The 7527-nt window shown below is 44.2% G+C and overlaps 2 non-coding genes across 2 annotated transcripts; both read right to left on the bottom strand.

The window, feature by feature from the left end:
• Positions 1-3747: 3747 nt before the first annotated feature.
• On the bottom strand, positions 3748-3819 carry TRNAR-UCU (transfer RNA arginine (anticodon UCU)). The gene has a single exon. It is a non-coding gene; the product is annotated as a tRNA-Arg (tRNA).
• Positions 3820-3915: 96 nt separating this feature from the next.
• On the bottom strand, positions 3916-3987 carry TRNAR-UCU (transfer RNA arginine (anticodon UCU)). The gene has a single exon. It is a non-coding gene; the product is annotated as a tRNA-Arg (tRNA).
• Positions 3988-7527: the final 3540 nt, after the last annotated feature.

The raw sequence follows: 7527 nt of genomic DNA, 5'->3' as shown, positions 1-7527 counted from the left end.
TAGATGGGCCTCCCTAGAAGATCTTAAGAGGAGGCAAAATACTATGTCAATACTCTGGTGGGAATATTTCCAGTATAGGCACTTCCTCACCCATAATGGTATCCAACCCTCCCAATTGAGGCGTAAAACTGAGTTTGAAGACTTCTGCACAGCTCTAGGACCTGTCAGGAAAACCCTATCCTCACTATACTACATGATGACTTCTTTGGCTGCACCGACATTATCCTTTATGCAGGGGTGGGAACGGGAATTAGGACCCTCTCCTTAGAGCAGAAGACCACAATTTGCACACACACTCATAAATCTTCGAGGTCGGTTAGAATACAGGAAGTGAACTATAAAGTGCTCGCGCGATGGTATTTTACCCCTGTCAGATTGCATGATATCTCCCCGGAAAAGTCTGACTTATGCTGGCGTTGCCAAAGTGAAAGAGGCACTTTGTTACATATTATGTGGTCGTTTCCAATCATATTGGATTTCTGGAAGAAAATTGAAAGACTCCTTAAGGCTGTCACAGACAGGCCAGTTCCATTCACACCGGAATTCTACCTCTTACATCTTAATGATTGGAAAACAAAAAATTATAAGCGATCAGTGGTCGGACACATTCTAAATGCGGCAAAGTGCCTCACAGTAAGACATTGGAAACAAACAACCCCCCCCCCAGGCATAGAAGAATTAGTCAGGGAATTAGACTTTGTGGAACGGATGGAGGATCTTGCTTCCGTAGCTTCTAATAGTGCAGAGGCATACAAAAAAACATGGTCCTTCTGGAACTACTTTAGAGCTTGCGGGGAATTTCAACAGATCCTGAATGACTTGTGACTAAAACGATTTGGCTAACCATAAAAACAAAGGGTGGCCCTTAGGCGCGCAAAGGTAAAGCAATTGCTCAGTTCAAGTTCCATATGTATTTTTAAGTAGCAGATGGGGGACCTGGCGACCAGAGGACGTGGGGGGGGGGGGGGATGGGGAAGTTCTCGGGGAATTTAGTTAAAATTACTTTGCGGGGAAATCCAATCTTATGGGCACAGCTATGCTTGACTCTTTATTCCTTTTATGCTTACCATATATACAGTTGTCCTTATATATAACATGTTAATACATCTTTGGTATTATTACAGGCTTATGTACGATTCAACGAACTTTTCATCTAAGGGCAGCTAACTTTTCGTCATAGCAAAATGTGCCTTAAACTAGAAGTGTGTTATTTGTTCAAAAATGTAATACTGTACCATGTTTTTCCCTGTGAAATGAAAATAAAGAATATACAAAATTTCTTTTTTTGCATTCACATCCCTCGTGCATGCTAAGTAGACATTTTTAACTAATTGTGCGAGGGGGGGGGGGGGGGGGACATTAATCAAAGGACATGTATGTGATATGTCTGAGCACAAATGTTAAAAACATTTTTGGGAAATTATTTTGGAATTTACAAGTTGGAATCCCAATTTTGACTTTCAACTTGAAATTGTGGAACTCCAATTCCAAAGGTTTGCTGCCATTAAACCAAAAAATTACCATTCAGGTTTAATGCTTTAACGACTAACGGGACATAGTTTTCTGGCAAGCTTTCAAAACTTTCCACATGACATCTGGGGATGGGAGCCGTAAGGCGTTAGTCACACTGTACAGCGAGGCTGAAGAGAGGAGTGAAGGGGATGTGTTGCTACCTCTGCTGACGACAGGTAATGTGTGATTTTTCCACTGCCACACTCTGCATCTGAAAGTGGCCCCCCGCCGCACTGCGATGGCAGGGGTTGCAGGGGCTATTGTTTCACCCCTGGTGGCTTCCATGCTTTTTCCTTTTACATCACCAGTAGAGATGGCCCGAACCTCCAATTTTCGGTTCGCAAACTTCTGCAAAAGTTCGGTTCGCGCGAACTTTCACGATCCGCAATAGACTTCAATAGGGAGGTGAACTTGGAAAACTAGAAAAAATGATGCTGGCCACAAAAGCGATGGAAAAGATGTTTCAACGGGTCTAACACCTGGAGGGGGACATGGCAGAGTGGAATACATGCCAAAAGTCCTGGGGAAAAATCTGGATTTGATACAAAGCAGCGTTTTAAGGGCAGAAATCACATTGAATGCTAAATTGCAGGCCTAAAGTGCTTTCACACATCTTGCATGTGTATACATCAATCAGGGAGTATAATCCCTCCTTCTCCTCCTCCTCCTGTCTTGTCTTCCAGGGATTTGTAGGATGTGAAAAGCCAGCTTACATACATTGGCTGGGAATTAAACCCAGGTCAACTGCTTGGAAGGCTGCTATGCTCACCACTATACCACCAACGCTACATGCTGAAGCCAGCCTAGCATGTACCATTGTGATATACCCAAGAGAAAAATGAGCTTGCTTAGGGATTTGCAGGATGTCAAAAGCAACCTCACATACATTGGCCAGGAATCAAACCCAGGTCAACTGCTTAGAAGGTAGCTATGCTCACCACTATACCACCAACACTACATGCTGACGCCAGCCTAGTATGTACCATTGTGATATACCCAAGAGAAAAATGAGTTTGCTTAGGGATTTGTAGGATGTCAAAAGCAACCTCACATACATTGGCAGGGAATCAAACCCACCTCAACTGCTTAGAAGGCAGCTTGGCTCACCACTATACCACCAACACTACATGCTGAAGCCAGCTTAGCATGTACCATTGTGATATACCCAAGAGAAAAATGAGCTTGCTTAGGAATTTGTAGGAGGTCAAAAGCAACCTCACATACATTGGCCAGGAATCAAACCCAGGTCAACTGCTTAGAAGGTAGCTATGCTCACCACTATACCACCAACACTACATGCTGACGCCAGACTAGCATGTACCATTGTGATATACCCAAGAGAAAAATGAGTTTGCTTAGGGATTTGTAGGATGTCAAAAGCAGCCTCACATACATTGGCCAGGAATCAAACCCACCTAAACTGCTTAGAAGGCAGCTATGCTCACCACTATACCACCAACACTACATGCTGATGCCAGCTTAGTATGTACCATTGTGATATACCCAAGAGAAAAATGAGCTTGCTTAGGGATTTGCAGGATGTCAAAAGCAACCTCACATACATTGGCCAGGAATCGAACACAGGTCAACTGCTTAGAAGGCAGCTATGCTCACCACTATATCACCAAAACTGCATGCTGAAGCCAGCCTAGCATGTACCATTGTGATATACCCAAGAGAAAAATGAGCTTGCTTAGGGATTTGTAGGATGCCAAAAGCAACCTCACATACATTGGCCAGGAATCGAACCCAGGTCAACTGCTTAGAATGTAGCTATGCTCACCACTATACCACCAACACTACATGCTGACGCCAGACTAGCATGTACCATTGTGATATACCCAAGAGAAAAATGAGTTTGCTTAGGGATTTGTAGGATGTCAAAAGCAACCTCACATACATTGTCCGGGAATCAATCCCAGGTCAACTGCTTAGAAGGCAACTATGCTCACCACTATACCACCAACACTACATGCTGACGCCAGCTTAGCATGTACCATTGTGATATACCCAAGAGAAAAATGAGCTTGCTTAGGAATTTGTAAGATGTCAAAAGCAACCTCACATACATTGGCCGGGAATCAATCCCAGGTCAACTGCTTAGAAGGCAGCTATGCTCACCACTATACCACCAACACTACATGCTGACACCAGCCTAGCATGTACCATTGTGATATACCCAAGAGAAAAATTAGCTTGCTTAGGGATTTGTAGGATGTGAAAAGCCAACTCACATACATTGGCCGGGAATCAAACCCAGGTCAACTGCTTAGAAGGCAGCTATGCTCACCACTATACCACCAACGCTACATGCTGAAGCCAGCCTAGCATGTACAATTGTGATATACCCAAGAGAAAAATGGCTTGCTTAGGGATTTGTAGGATGTCAAAAGCAACCTCACATACATTGGCCGGGAATCGAACCCAGGTCAACTGCTTAGAAGGCAGCTATGCTCACCACTATACCACCAACACTAGTCATCTCTAGCATTCCATTCAGGCGCACTCTCACTGTTGTCACAGTGCGCCTGGTTACCACGGCCCTCGCGCACTGCACCCGCTGTGTTGATAGTGGTTAGGTATGGGCACGACTGCTTGTCAGCGCTACCCCGCTTATGTCTTTGGAATCCTGCGTTCTTTGGGTGGACTTGGAGTACAATGGTTTAGCGATGGTGAAGTAGAGTCACACTATTTTTCTACAGATCAGACTTATGCTATACTGCCATTTGTTTATATTTGGTGAGGGGGAGTGGTGTTCTATAATTTGAAGCCACCTATTATAACTGCAGGGTGGAGTTTGCATACCACATCTGTTGCAGTCCCCCATTGGGACTGATTGTGTCATGTGACTTGCTATGATTGGTCTGTCCTGATCTTTATGTTGTTATATACTGTATATGAGTATGTTTGCTGTTTCACATTAGGCTGTGTGCAGGGCATGTTCTAGACTTTTTGCTGCCTGAGGCAAACTAGTGAGGATGCGCCCCCCCTAACACCCCCCCCCCCCTCCCCCGATTTGGAATGATCGCACAGAAGAGTTACTCTGCTTCATTTAATGTTCTCACATGACATGCTGCAGCGCAAAACTGTCTGGCTGTGAGTCTGTGACAAACAGATTGCTCAACCTCAGCCACTCCATTCCTCCTCAGGAAGGTACACACAGTACAAAACTGCTGCCCCTGTAATCTCTGCGTCTGATGCAAATGTTTCACCTTTCTTCATGAGAGAACTGGCCCTGGCTGTAAGGCGTGAACAAGGGCAGAGTCCCAAAACAGATAGCCGTAGCCCTTTTTATTGATGCAGTGACGGATCCTTTGTAGAGTGTGAGTTTATCATTGGGCCCCTTCAAGCACTTGATATGTAACAGTTGATATGGAGAACCTAAACCTGCCAAGGACAGTTGCAGTGATATGGTACCCATACACGGTACAATTAAAACGTTCGATTTTCCAGTTTTTTCGACCCAAACTAGCGAATCGAATGAAAGTTAAAAATAATCTTTTTTTTTCGATCAAGAAAAACGAACGATTATACCGCTTTTTTTCATTAAAATCTGATCGTGCATGTTGGAAAAATCTTTATATTCGATCTAACGGAATTATCGAACTAAATTATCTGATCGAAAAAAAAATAATGAAAAATTGCACCATTTATGGACATGTTTAGAGAGGTGTGAACAGGGGGAAGAACTGTAGGTATAACTGCATTATTGCACCGGGGGGTTTGTCTGCACACCCCCTCCCCTCGCCCCATCATTGGTGTGTTTGCTCCCAGGATGTGCATTGTGCACTATAGGTAAGTAAGTAACGCAGAAGTAGAGCATCTATCCTTTGGGGGGGGCAGCATGGATGGTCCTCCCTAGGCGTAGGCCGCGTCTGTGGGGTGTACCGTCCATGGGTTCTTCTCGCTCCCCCCCCTCCCCCAGAGGGGCAGTTGTGGCACTCCCGGGCAATGGTTGCTTTGTGGGGGTGTCTGCACTGCCCCCCATTTCTTGGGGGCACAATGAGGCCTACACGTGGCGCCCCTGTTGAGATGCAAAGTTTTGCGTGGGCCAACTCCTGCAGGAATGGCAGGGAGGTAGCCTTAGATCCTGCATATTCTGGTAGGCGAATGCAGCATGCAAACGCTTTGCCATTTTAATTAGACGAGAGTCAGTTTAAATTAGTCAATAGACTTGAGGCAGCCAGTATATAAGTCAGGTGAAGACTGGTTAGATGCACACACCTTTCACTCTTCTCTAGTATGCATTGAATAACTGTATTATTACCAGCATAGAAAAGAAAACCTGAGACTTAACAAGTCTCAGGTTTTATACGTATCTGGGGTTTCCTCCAGCCCGCTTGAGGCCGCTCGGTCCCTCGCAATCTCCCCGGGCCGCTCCGGTCCCCCACTGAAGGGCGCGGTACACTGGCCGCATTGCTCCTTGTTGCGCATGCCCCCTTCACGCTCCCGTGACTTTAAGCAAACTACCGCAAATGAAGGAGAGACGCTCGTGGGCTTCTCTGGTCCAATCTCAACATCTGCACAAACTGTTGCTAGTCTGCTGGGTTCAGCAGGGCCAAAAAGGCAGAAGCAAAGTCTTTTAGTAAAGTCGTTTCATTAGATCTTTCTGTACTAATGTTTACCGAAGGACACCACCAGAGAATGCAGACACACAGCCTTCAGATACAAATAACCGACTCCGGCTTTATTTGCAATATAGTTGTTATTCTGGTGATCCAGGCAACTCAACAGTATGTTATTATAAAGACTATAAATTATAGATCAGTTTATTATTAAAGGAGAAAACACCCTTCACAGTGTTATTAACGATTTCAGCCCGCGGGTATTTTTCACCTTATGCATCAGAGTAATTTTCACCTCCCATTCATTCACCAATAACTTTATCACTACTTAACACAATGAATTGATCTATATCATGTTTTTTTCCACCACCAATTAGGCTTTGTTTGGGTGGTACATTTTCCTAAGAATTATTTTTTGCTAAATGCATTTTCACAGGAATATTAAGAAAAAAATGGCAAAAATTCATTATTTCTCGGTTTTTGGCCTTTATAGCTTTAAAATAAAGCATGCTACCATAATTAAAACCTATGTATTTTATTTGCCCATTTGTCCCAGTAATTACACCATTTAAATTAATTACACCATTTAAATTATGTCCCTATCACAATGTATGGTGCCAATATTTTATTTGGAAATAAAGATGCATTTTGTAAGTTTTGCGTCCATCACTATTTACAAGCTTATAATTTAAAAAATGTTCATAATATACCCTCTTCACATGCATATTAACCTGTTGCCGACAGCTCCACGCCAATTGGCGTGAGCAGTGCAGCAGCCTCAGGACCGCTCCACGCCAATTGGCGTAAACGGCTCTCTATGGGGCTAGCAGGAGATTGCGTGCATGCTGCGCCTTCAGTCTCCCAGCGGCGATCGCTGCTGGGAGACTGTAAAAGGCGAAATCAGCGTCTATAAACCTTGTACAGTGCTGCGATCTGCAGCAGCGCTGTACTGGGGACTGTTACTGCAAAAGTGATCTGCTGTCATAGGCTGAAGCTTATGACAGCCGATCACGCTGATTGGCCGGTGGGGGGAGGGAGGGAGAGAGCCGGATAAAAATTAAAAAAAATAAGCAATTTTATTTAAAAAATAGCAAAATTAAATATTGATAAAAAAAATAAACAATTGGAGAGCGATCGGACCCCACCAACAGAGAGCTCTGTTGGTGGGGGGGAAAAAAGGGGGGGGGGGGAATCACTTGTATGCTGACCTATTAAATAGCCCACAATTTAATAGTTGACTTGTTTTTGTTCCCAATTGCTTCAATATCCCTAACAGTTAAATGTCAAATATTTAGTAGCAGAGTTCTGTACGGATACATTGCTAGCTTACAGGTTTGTAGGCTAGAGATGTGTTCCATTGCTACATAGTGGGGAGGTGGGACAATGTGCCACTCACAATGGAGTAGAAGGGGTAAGACCGAGATGACCTTGCACTCCAGATCTCTCAATA

The sequence above is a fragment of the Hyperolius riggenbachi genome, chromosome 7 (assembly GCF_040937935.1).
Source record: "Hyperolius riggenbachi isolate aHypRig1 chromosome 7, aHypRig1.pri, whole genome shotgun sequence".
NCBI lineage: Eukaryota > Metazoa > Chordata > Amphibia > Anura > Hyperoliidae > Hyperolius > Hyperolius riggenbachi.
This window is presented reverse-complemented; position numbering and strand designations above follow the sequence as displayed.